The following is a 13,058-nucleotide window of genomic DNA, read 5'->3' as shown; positions in this document are numbered from 1 at the left end:
AGTGAGACGGGGGTACTTTCTTCTTTGACCTTACCCTGGTAGTCAAAGAGGTCCCGGAGCTCCCTGCCTGGTAGACAGGCAGGGAGCCAGCCCATCGGCCGGAGCTCGACCAAGGCTCCGACGGCCACCGTTCGCGGCTTCTAACCCTTCACCTATAAACACATTGCCACGGTTGGATCCAGCGTATGTTTGGGGGCTCGGGGTCCGCGGTATCGCCAGTACCGTCACCAAGATTGCTCAAGATGCCCCGCTTATAGAAATCAGCTAGCGCTTATAGAATTCACTGATCACATTAAAACGTTTATTGACAACGGTTGCTGAGCTGCGGCAATATTTATCGATTTTACTAAGGCACTTGATACAATTACCCACAGTATACTTTTTTCGAAATTAGAATCATATGGTATATGTGGACCGGCTCTAACCCTTCTAAAAAGTTATCTGTGTGACTGCACACAGGTTGTTCAATTTTCCGATGGCGTATCGCGGCCAATAACTATTAATCAAGGTGTTCCGCAAGGATTCATTTTAAGACTGCTTCTTTTTTTGTATATTAATGACTTACCTAGTTGCCTTAGCAGTTCTGATTGCATTCTTTACGCTGATGACACGACTATATTTGCCGGCGATAAGAATCTTAACAACTTAACGACGCAACTTAACGACGACCTGGTAAACATTGTGTCATGGTGTAACGATAATGCGCTGGACATAAACGCCACAAAAACATGCTTTCTGGTTTTTCATATCATAAGCAAACCTTTTTAGTTCCGAGCATCATTCTAGATAACCACGTGATTTATTCATCAAATACGGCCACGTTTCTAGGCGTTGTGCTTGACTCTAATCTAAAATTTAACAAGCATGCCATGTCCCTTGTTATAAAAATTGGTTTTGGTACACGTGTATTAATCAAATCTCGCCATTATTTCCAGCAGCATGTTATTCCGTCACTGTATTACGCTTCAATGCACAGCCAGCTCACATACTGGCTATCTTCCTGGGGAAACACGTACGAAACTCACATGTCTCACCTTGAACACTTGCAAAACCAACCAGTACGCCTGATTACATTCAATCCTGCCCAGACATCTGCCCTCCCAATCTACTGGAATCTGAACATTCTTCCGCTCACAAACTCACTAGAGGTAAAGCTCGGTCTTCTAATTGATCGAATTCGAAATAAAGGTACTGCCGTTAATAATATTTCTGCATCACAATTACCAAACCCCAATAATACCAGATTCGCTGAACAAAGCAATATGCTACTACCAAAAGTGCGCACTAATTACGGGAAACAAACACTCCTCTTTTCAGAAACAATTCTTTGGAATTTTTTGCCCACAAACATCAAATTCATCAACTCTGAACGCTTATTTTAAAACTGCTTAAAAATTACTTGTGGTCAACATTTTGCCGGTAATCAATGACCATTAACCTTGATTTATTACGTCTAACCTCTTCTTTGAATATATCTGTTTATTATGTTCTATTGATGTCTTTTTTTGTTCTTTGCCAAATATCGCTTCACTGATCTCTGTAACGCTCTACCTGTCTGTGTGTGCGTTTCTTTTGTACTCAGCACAGGAGGTCCTCTCGACAGTGTAATCTCTGGGACCTCCTTCTGTAATAATAATGGCCATTGTTCGTCTCCTGTATGCAATTATTTCTCAATAAAATCTGAAACCTGAAACCTGAAAAGCGGCACTTTTTCCCGGAAATGCACCCCAAAGGTTTCGTCTTCAAAAAGTTTGCGCACGTAACAACGCGTTTGATGGCACCTGTATAACGTCAGCATCACGGCAAGACTATGTACAGCGTTTCGTTAGACGCAATGCACACCCTGCACATTTTCTGGTGTTCAACCTTTGTTTGAGAAAAATTTATTTATTTATTTATTTATTTATTTATTTACTAACATACCTACATTCGCCAAAAGGCATTCTTGTAGGGGGGGGGTGTGATACAGGAAAATAAAAACAAAGAAAAACCAGCGCAAACAACAGACAACAGTGACATACTAAAAAAACAAAGAAAGGTTTTAGATAATGTGACCATGCTAAAGTGCTGCCAGGGCTTCGCATACCGAGATTACACCGGACACAACGGATAAATACAGATAAAAGCAGTACACTAAAAAGAGCGAAAAAATACCAATTCAAGTCATGTTGTGCTCGTGCGCAACTGCTGCCAAAGTGCAGCAGAAAACAGTTCAGTGGGGGCGGCAACAACAGTGTCGGGGAGGGCCTTCAACTCTTTAATCGACAGGGGGAAAAATGACGCTTGGAATGTAGATGTACGGCAAAAATATTCGGCAATTTTTTTACTGTTGTCCCTTCGCCCAGACACATACGTGGGCGGATGAAGGTACAGATGTCGATCTATTGCCACCTCCTCACACACAATCTGTTTCAAAAATAAACACCTAGAAAAGGTTCGTCGCAGTTCCAGAGTGTCGCATGAAACAGATTGCTTGAGGTCTGTAACGCTAATTCTGTAACTGTAAGAGTTAGTAACAAATCGTGCAGCACGATTTTGAATTGCCTTCAGTTAATTTTAAGGATCTTGGTGTTTGGGTCCCATACCACAACAGCATACTCTAAAATCGAACGTACGCTAGAAGAGTACAATATTTGTTTGACATCTTGGGGAGCCTTATTAAAGTTTCTTTTGATGAAGTTAAGAACACGTCCAGCTTTTAAGGTGATGTACTCAACACGTTTATTCCATGAAAGGACTGATGAAAAGAATACACCAAGATGTTTAGCGTGATGTACTTTTTCAACTAGAACGCGGCCTAAGTGGTAGTTTTGGATAATGTTAGCGCGTTTTCTGCTGAAGTTAATATGGCTACATTTTTGGGGATTAAGGTTCATGTGCCACTTAAGGCCCCAGGCAAGGATTCGGTCAAGGTCAAACTGTAGGAATGAAGCATCAACGCCATTTTCTATATCCCTATAAACCACGCAATCATCCGCGTATAACCTTATTTTGGATGTAATGTTCACGGTGATGTCGTTGATGTAGATGAGAAATAAAAGTGGTCCTAAAACAGATCCCTGCGGCACCCCCCGAAGTGACAGCCGCGAGATCTGATTCAGAACCGTTGATGACCACTTTTTGTGAACGACCCGACAGATAATTTTGCACCCAGCCAAGCACGGAATCAGGAAGGCCAAGGCATGACATCTTAAAGAGCAATAGAGAATGGGGGACAGTGTCGAAGGCTTTTTTAAAGTCTAATAAAATGCAGTGAACTTGCTTGCCAGCGTGAAATGAAGAAAAAATATCGTGGGAGAATTCAACCAACTGGGTTATATACGAATTACCCGCACGAAAGCCATGCTGGGCATGGTTGAAAAAATTGTTCGCCTCTAAGTGGTGGAAAATGGTTGAGTATAACCCATGCTCTAATGTTTTGCAACACACACTAGTTAGGAATATGGGTCTGGAATTATGGGCATGTTTACGGAGACCCGCTTTATGAACTGGAGTGACATTCGCAGTTTTCCAGTCCCAAAGAGGTTCACTGGAATCAAGAGACAATATAAACAAAACAACTAGGTATCTAGAAATCACGGAAGCACATGTTTTGAGAGCATAGCACGGGATATGGTCAGGTCTAGTGGCTCAGTTTGACTTTAGCTTAGACAGGAGTTTACACACTCCCTCACAGGACACTGAGATTTCAGGCATTACTTCAATGTAGTTGGGATCGGGCAAAGCCGGGCCGTCAGTGATAGGGGCGGAAAATACTGACCTAAAATTGTCATTGAAATGATTAGCTTTTTCAATATCATCAGTGATTTCACCCTGGGGACCTGATATTGGCGGTATTGAACCTTCCCCCTTGCCATTAGATTTCACAAACTTCCACATCTCTTTAGGACTTTATTTTTGTTACCCAGCGATGAAAAAAATGCATCTTTTGCCAGCTTGATCTTTAGCCTAATTTCTTTTCCTAAGGCATCAATAGTGCAAAACAAGTCTTTATTCCTGTCAGCTTTATACCTGCGAAAATATCGGCGCTTCTTATTTAGTAGAGCTTTAACTTCCCTGGTGAACCAGGGATTGCTTTTTTTAGGTGTATTAGAAATCCTTTTATTTGGAATATAAGAATCAATGAGGTCCAATACCTTGTCCTTGAAGCATTTCCAAAGCTGATCTATGTTATATGTTAAGCTAAATTCGACAAACACCTGAAAGTACTCTTCAAGGGCTTATATCATTAGGTCGTAGTTACCTCTTTCCTACATGAACACTTTACGCGGACGTCCGATAACCGGCAACGGACGCGCACATACGATGGTTGCTAAGACTGCATCATGGTCAGATATTTCGGGCACATGACATATGGATTGCAGTGAATCGTCCGAGTTCGAAAAGAAGAGATCAAGCACTGAAGCGCAATCCCCGTATCGGCGTGTCGGGAAGTCCACATATTGGTACATTCCGTTAGTAGCTAACAGAGTGGTGAATTCTAGGGAAAGTGCCGAGTTACAGGATGGTACGGGGGACTTATCTACCCAGGTGATCTGGGGCATATTAAAATCGCCGCCAAGGAAAAACTTCGTTTTCAATTTCTGAACTTCTTGAGATAATATGTTAAACGGCATTAAAGAGGTGTTGTTAGGGCTACGATAGAAGGAACCAAATGCGATATGTTCGCCGTCAGGGAGTGAAACATTGCACCAAACTGATTCGCAACCATTGGCAGGAACCAGAGGGGTATTTGGCAAACTTTTATTCACTAGAAGAAAAACGCCCCCGCCGTGGGCATTGCGATCGCAACGGTGGACATCAAATGAAGGTGGAAAAACTTCCGAATTATGGACGGTATCATCAAGCCAAGACTCGGTGCCGATTATGATATCTGTCTCAACAGTAGCGACTAATGCTGCCAGTGAATCGTGCCTATTTTTAATGCTTTGGCAGTTCACAACTAAAACGTTTAATTTCGTGTTGTGGTTTCGGGCATCTCGTCCCGAGGCACGCACGGTGGTATCAGATACGTTTGCGCGATCATATAGCTATCTTTTAGCCTGAACGACTGTGTCACTTTCTGCATCATAGACGTACGTACGCCCATCTTGCAGTAGCTTCTGAAAACGTAGCTGAACTTTACCATCGTGTTGCCTGGCAAACTCAAGAAGCTTCCGCCGTGCATGCCGGACTGTAGCCGAGAAGTCTTCGCGAACAACAAAATCTGTATCCTTTAGTTTAGCACCGGATGCTAAGATGAAATCTTTATCTTTAAAGCGGCAGAACTTTGCAACAATTGGTCGATTTTTATTCTGCTGGAAACTACCGATTCTGTGCGCCCTTTCTAGTTGACTTTTGTCAATCGTTATGTTCAAAGTCTGCGCGCAGAAGTCAACGACGGCGTCCTCCGATTCAGCCCATGTCTCTGTTTGGCTATCTGTAATCACGAAAAATAAAAGGCTGTTCCTGCGCAATCGGTTCTCGGCGTCATCCGCAGCCGCTTTTAGCAACGCTAAGTCTTGGGCTAAAATGGAGGCGTTGCCCTGCGAATTTGTTAGACATGACGGGTTACCTTGGGAATGGATTTTTTCTTGTTCAAGGCACTTCACCCTTTCTTCTATGTTGTTTAGCTTAGATTCAATGCCCTTTTCCCGTTCCTGCAAGTCTGTTCGTAGCTGCAGTTGTCCCTGCTCAATACGTTTTATTGCTTCCAGAAGGGCAGAACTTTCAGTGGTTTCTGTTTGCGTGGAAGTTTCAACGACGCTATCAGGCCCTGGGTTGGTCTCAATATCTCCAGATAGCAACAGAAGCATGTTCATGGTAATAGCCTGTACTCTGCTTAAAATCAGACGTTCTATCAGGCCTTGAAGTGAACCAGAGAACGGTAGGACGTTTGACATTAGGCGCGCATGGAAAAACAACTAACTAAGCGGTAGAGGGAGATATGGGCTGGGCGTCGTTTGAAGTTCAAGAAGCACAGAGTAAAATATGTTTTGAGATGAGGTTGAGAGCAATGGATCAGCAAAGGTGGGCAGCTAAGGTTTTTACGTACCTATACTTGAAAAGCGTGGACACGCAGTGGTTAAGGAGGCTTAGAAGACTAAAGATGAAATACGGAAACAACAGTGGAGAAGCGAAGACAGCCAAGGCACCCAAAAAAGAGACAAGGCAAATAGAAACGAATAAATGGAGGCGGAAATGAAAGCTATAACGTCGTTACAGAAGTACAGGGCTGTGAAATTGAACTTCGGAAAGGAAAATTTCTACGATAATTCTCAGGGCAGTGTTTTGCTTTTTCAGGCTAGAGAAGGTTGCTTGCGAACGAAAAGCTTTGTCGGGAAGTATTGACAAGGTGATGGGGTATGATTGGTCTGCGGAAAACAAACAGAAACTATGCGGCACGTAGTGTTTTAATGTGATGGTATCCATGTGAGTCTACATGATCGAAATATTCCGCTTCCAGAAGCCCAAGGATTTAGGTGTAGCACAGAGGTATTTAATTTCAAGGGTGTCGAGAGGACGAAAAGGAGGTTAGAATGCTGGTGGACGAAAAGCAGAGAGGGAAATATTCCCTAGGGCAGTTACCACATGTAAAACAAAAAAAGTATTTTGTGCCTATTAAGCTTTTTGTGTCTGCTCTAAGCAGCGCTAGTATTAAACCTAGAGCATAAAACATAGGTATATTACACCTTTTCGGTAAGATGACATGTCATCACCCCGCTACAAAGGGGAAACCAATAGCAATCATCATCATCATCGGGGTGTCTCTGTCACCAGAGGTCTTGTGCGCTTTGCGCAAGAAAAATCACAAGTTCTCATCACGAATTTCCCCGACAAATATCAGTACACAAACAAGAGTGATCCTACATTATTAATCAAAGATATTCAGGATAAAACCGACGTGATCGTCGTCGCCGACCTTCAGCGCTCATCTGCTGCCGTCTTCAGTCTGCTAACGTCTTTGACGTCAACCCAGCGGTACCGCAAGAAAAACAGGAAAAGCTGAGGGCTTTGCTACATCGCTACAGCGACTGCTTCTCTTCGACTTCGAAGCTACGTCAGACGCCTCTTGCGAAGCAGCGCAGCACCAATGGTGCGGTGATTTTTCCGCGTGTCACTTTGCACTGCACCGCCACTTTACACAAGTGCGAGGATATCCGAAGGCAAGTTGACGACATTCTGAGCAACGACATCGTACAACCCTGAAAAAGTGCCTGGGCTGCTTCCGTTGTGCTCGCGAAGATAAAAGAAGGCACTCTACGATTGTGCGTTGGCTATTACATAAAAAGACGTTTACCCTCCGAGACAAGCACGCCCTCGACCTCCTTTGCCACGGAAAGTATTTATTTATTTATTTATTTATTTATTTATTTATTTATTTATTTATTTATTTATTCACATACCCTCAGGGCTCAAGGGAATTACAGAGGGGAGTGGGGGATAACAAAATAATTGGAAGAATATACAGCAAGTAATAAGATGATAACAACAGCTCTTTACACAAACAGTACAGACACTGCGATAGCTATATCAACAGCTCCTTACTAAAGGAAGCATGCGTTGCACAAGTTGGCGTAAACACTCATAACCAGCTTTACTCCAACAGAGTCGACACTGCACAAATTTGGCTGGTGACAATACAAATACAACGGACCTTAACCTTAGAAGGCTAAATACACAAATAAACACTGCCCACGTCAGGGAACGTAAAAAAACACAAAAAACATAACAGCATACACATTTTCACTCAAACAGTCTGGGAACATCACGCCTAAAAGCCGCGACATCCAAGATTTCGGCAACTGCATGTGGCAGTTGATTCCATTTAACAGATGTGCTCGGTACAAATGAATCGTGAAAACGCTTTGTATGAGAATATGGAATGCCTACTTTGTATCGATGATCAACGCGCGCTGACATGTACGATGGATTCGTTAGTAGTCTGTCCTTCAGAATGGAATTGCCATGATATATTTTGTGGAATAGGCACAAACGCGATATTTGCCTGCAAAGCTCGAGTAGCGGTACAGATAAAGTCGTTTTCATTGTGGTGACGCTGGACGTGCGATGATAATTTGAAAGTATGAAGCGACATGAACGATTTTGAACCGCCTCCAATTCGTGGGTGAGCGATGCAATACCAGGATGCCAAACAGCAGCCGCATGTTCCAATTTTGAACAAACCAAAGTTTTATAAAGAATTAGTTTCAAAGAGCTAGGTGAAGAAATAAAGTTCCTACGAATATATCCTAACATACGGTTGCCTTTACGTACAACATAATCTATGTGAGGTTTCCATGATAAGTTAGAAGACACTATAACACCTAAATATTTGTACGACGGCACGATTTCAAGACAAACATTGTTTAGTGAGTATTCGGGAGGTGTAGTGTTAACTCGGGAAATGCGCATGGTTTTACACTTTTGAATATTAAGTTTCATTTTCCATAATTCACACCAATCTGAAATGCTGTCAATATCTGATTGCAGAATTTGGACGTCGTTGTGGTTAGTTATTTGTCTGTAAATAGCACAATCATCTGCAAAAAGACTGACAGATGAGCTTATGTTAATTGGAAGGTCATTTATATAAATTAAAAATAAAAGAGGCCCTGAGACAGATCCTTGGGGTACACCTAAATGAACCGGAGAAGGATACGAGTCTGTATTGTTCACACTTACGAACTGATATCGGTTCGTCAAAAAGGAACGCAACCACGCAAGTATATTATCATCTAAGTTTAGTTTAGAAAGCTTTATAAATAATAAATCGTGCGGAACCGAATCAAACGCTTTAGAAAAATCTAGACATATACAGTCTGTAAAGCATCCACGATCCAGCGCCGAGTGTACATCATGAGTGAAACAGACTAGCTGGGTCTCACAAGAATATTTCTTTCTAAAACCATGCTGCGCTGAGCTGAAAAGTGAATTGGACTCCAAGAAATTCACAATGTGGCTATAAATGACATGTTCCATTATTTTACACGGAATACAAGTTAATGACACAGGCCTGTAGTTACTAGGAGAACATCGGTCCCCAGATTTGTAAAGCGGTTTAATTTTCCCAATTTTCCAGTCATCAGGGACGCAACTAGTCTGAAGCGACTGAGTGAAAAGTTTTGTAAAAACGATAGAACTGTAATTTTTAGTGTTGATAAGAAATTTTGAGTTTATATTGTCAACACCACACGACGAAGAAATTTTACGTTTTTCTATTATGCGGTAATACCTAGTGTGTCGAAAGCTATGGGTTCCATTTGACAAAAATTGAAGCATATGCTGTCTGGAAAAGTAGCTGCACAGCCAGTAAAGTGGTCAGTAGTAAATTCTGCGTTGAAACAATCAGCACACTCATTAAAAGGAATTGTCACAACGTCTGGGGTCTTAAGGTTTATAGTACAAGTATCACGTTTGTTTACAATGTTCCAAAATTGCTTAGGGTTGTTAATTAATAAGGACGGCAAAGTTTCCGTGAAAAATAACTTCTTCGCATTTTTTAATTCAGTCTTGTAATTAGCAGCTGCTAATTTATATGCATCCCATCGAAGGGCTGAGTTTTGAGCTTTGGCTGAGCGAAACAAACGCTTATTCTTGTTAGACAATCTTTTTAGATGCTTAGTAAACCAAAGGCTCTCCTTGCTAGAGGTGATAGTTATGACGGGTATAAACCTTTCGATAAGAGCAAGTACCTTCTCCTTGCACAAAATCCCATTTGTGTTGACTGTCCGGTTTGGGAATCCTTGCAAGTAAGAGTCCAGGAATATAGAAAGTTCAGGATTATTACTATCAAAGTTGGCTCGCTTATAGTCCCTTATTTGTTTTGCGTGCGTGCGGTGGTGAAGGACAGGCATGTTTACCAAAAATAGAGAGCGGAATGATCACTTAAGGCAGGCAGATAAGATATGGGTGAAAAAAAGTCAGGTGATGTGGTTAATATAAGGTCCAAAATACTACTTGTTGTTAACGTAACTCCAGTTGGTTCGTTCACAAGCTGAGACAAATTAAAATCTGCACACATAGCCAGAAAATTGCTACATTCGGTTGAAAAAGGTGTGGAGTGAGGGTTCAGACCGGACCACGCAATATTCGGATAATTGAAATCACCAACTAGAATTATAGGCACATTTGGGAAGCGAACAACGATCGTATTCAGAGCGTCATGAATTTGATCGACAAACGTGGCATCGCACGACGGGGGGTGATAACAAACACCCAGGATAAGCCTTTTAACACCCAAGTCGACTTCTACAAAAAGCAGTTCTAAATTCGTAACGGAAAATATAGGGGCGGAAACCAAGTAATCAGCAGCAGCAATTAACACACCACCACCATATCTTTCACCCTGTCTCGGCGATATATGTTGAAATGCTTGTTGCACTCAAAGACTTCACGATTAGCAACATTCGAGGAAAGCCAAGTTTCCGTCAACATTATAATGTCAGCATCGCATCAATCAATCAGCAAACTCAGTTCATCCTTTTTTGGTAGAACACTTCCAATGTTAGTAAAAAGAAATGACAATGAACTCTTGGATGACGACGGCAAACCACTACCCCTCGCGTATTCCTATTTCGTAACATCGGACGAGTTTGACACGCCTGCGCTATCTTAATGCTGGGGCATCGCGTCTGCGTTATCGGATTGGCGAGAACTAGATGGCTGCACAGAAAAGCCATCCTGCTCAAACACGGCCCCATCGGCATGGTTGTAGCAGTAGCGCTTGTCATTAATGTACAATTTGTTGTAGCGAAGTTTGTAGGTGGAATTCTGCGTTTTTCCAAATTCTACAAGTTTTTTCCGTGCCTGCCGTGTTGTTGCAGAATAGTCCTCACTCACAGTAACACCGTTGTTTTTTAGTGTAGCCGAAGAATTTAGAACTTGTTGTTTGACTTTAAACGAAGAAAATTTAACAACAACTGGTCTGCATTTTTGGTCGGAAAAAGCACCCAGCCTGTGCACCCGTTCAATAGACTGCTTAGAATCCGTGAAGTCAAAGGAGGCAGACATAAATTCCAGTATCTTATTTTCAGCCTGTTCCCACGTTTCTAAAGGTTCATCAGATACTCCATAAAACAACAGGTTGTCCCGTCGCATTCTGTCCTCCATTTCAGCTTGGCACTCCTGAATTTTTGAATTTTCAGTGCTAAGTCTGTCGGCGAGTTGCTTTAATGCGACTAATTCTTGCTGCGCGGCGTCACTAGCCAATGTTTTAGCTTCTACAGCCGTTAGCCGTTTGTCAATGTCTTTGATGGTGTTCCGGATGGCTTCTTGGCCTTTTATAACTTCATTTACAGAATTAAGTAGTTCTGACTGGCTTTTCTCAATGTTCGCAGTGCGGTCATTCACGCTCTGTAGCATACTAAACATGTCATTAAGTGTTTTTTGCTCAGTGTCAGTCGTAGTATTGGCATTCTGCGTCCGCGTAGAAGGGCCAGGATTAAGCTCAACATCCCCAGAGAGCAAAATCAGCTAACGAATAGCATAATAGCACTCACAAAATTCCGCAACAACACTCCCGGGCGTGGGAACAGCAATAAGCACAGGTTATCAGATTTACGAGAGTACAAAGGTGTACACGTACTAACCTGCGCAAACAATCGCAGAGTGTTAGACAGCCGCATCACGTAGCTGCTCCCACGCCCACTGAAGGGGTCCGGTTGGCAACGTTGGTTTTTATCGGCGTCCACCGCTGATGCCGTGCTCGATGTGGGCACCAGAAAAGAAGGGGCAAAGTTCCAGTGCGGTTGCGCGGGAAGCACAAACTGGGGGTCTGCTTGAAGGCGAAGCGGCACTGTAGTTGCATCGGAATCCAGGGTTTGAAATGATGCAACGCTGATCCAAAGGCACACCAAAGGCGACGCCTGCGCAAACAATCGCAGAGTGTTAGACAGCCGCATCACGTAGCTGCTCCCACGCCCACTCACTTTTCTCGTCGATGGACCTGAAAACGAGTTTCTAGCGAATTGAAGTCGACGAAACAGACCGTGAGAAGACTGCCTTTGCTACGCCCGATGAACTGTAACAGTTTAGGGTAATGAAGTTTGGGCTGTCCACAGCAGCAGCAACGTTACAAAGAGTTATGAACACCCTGCTAGCAATTTCAAAATAGCACACCTGCCTTTTAAACTCGACGACGTCGTCGTATTTACTCGGAGCTTCGACGAGCAGCTCTCAAGGTTGAAGGTGGTACTCGAGGCAATACAAGCATCGCGACTAACATTTAGGACTGAAAAGTGCCGCTCCAGGTAAGAGGAAGTGAGGGTTTTGTGCCACATCAGCAGCACAGGCGGGGTCCTGTCTGACACCACGAAAATAACAGCCACAGCCAGCTATTTAAGGCCGAAGGACAACAAAGGGGTGCCGAGAGTCCTCCGACTTTGCGTGTACTACCGGCGCTTCGTCGAAAGCTCTGCAAAACGCGCTGGACCTCTCACGCACCTGACTAAAGACATAGTTCAGTTCTGCTGAGAGGAAGCGCTTGAGAACCCTTTTTCTGGGCTTCAAAATGTTCAACAGCGCGAGCCTGTTCTTGCACATTTTGATGAGTACATAGATAGAAATCACACTGGCGCCAGGGCTGTGGGCTTTGCTGCAGTCCTCGTACAAAAGCACAACAGCAGCGAAAAAGTAATCACCGACGCCAGCCGCGGCCTATGAAAAGAAGAGAGCAACAGTTGGGCATCTAAGAGTGCCTCGCCATAATATAATGGGCCATTTGTAAGTTTCGACCGTATGTTTACGGCAAGGCGTTTAAGGTGGCAACAGACGATCATGCATTGTATTGTCTTGCAAATTTGAAGGTCTTCTGGCCTTCTTTGGCAATACACCCACCGCCGTCAGGAATTTGGCGTAACCATCGTTTACAACTCGGGCAGGAAACATTCGGACGCCGACAACCTGTCACGCGCCCCTGCAGACCCGCCCCCACAGGACTCCGACGAAGACGGCGCGTTCCTAGGCATCGTGACAGAAAGCGAACTAGCCGTCCAGATACGATCCGACCACGATCGGCGCGATATTATTGACTACCTCATTGAACGCAATGTCGCCGTTCTAAAGACATCCCCTCTGCA

The 13,058-nt window shown here is 43.4% G+C and overlaps 1 pseudogene; it reads right to left on the bottom strand.

Moving 5' to 3' along the window:
- Positions 1-10,593: 10,593 nt before the first annotated feature.
- LOC144164919 (uncharacterized) lies at positions 10,594-11,606 on the bottom strand (annotated as a pseudogene).
- Positions 11,607-13,058: the final 1,452 nt, after the last annotated feature.

The sequence above is a fragment of the Haemaphysalis longicornis genome, unplaced genomic scaffold (assembly GCF_048455015.1).
Source record: "Haemaphysalis longicornis isolate Haplotype H1 unplaced genomic scaffold, Haemaphysalis longicornis Haplotype H1 scaffold_14, whole genome shotgun sequence".
NCBI lineage: Eukaryota > Metazoa > Arthropoda > Arachnida > Ixodida > Ixodidae > Haemaphysalis > Haemaphysalis longicornis.
The sequence above is the reverse complement of the archived record's forward strand: the minus strand, read 5'-3'. Positions and strand labels throughout refer to the sequence as shown.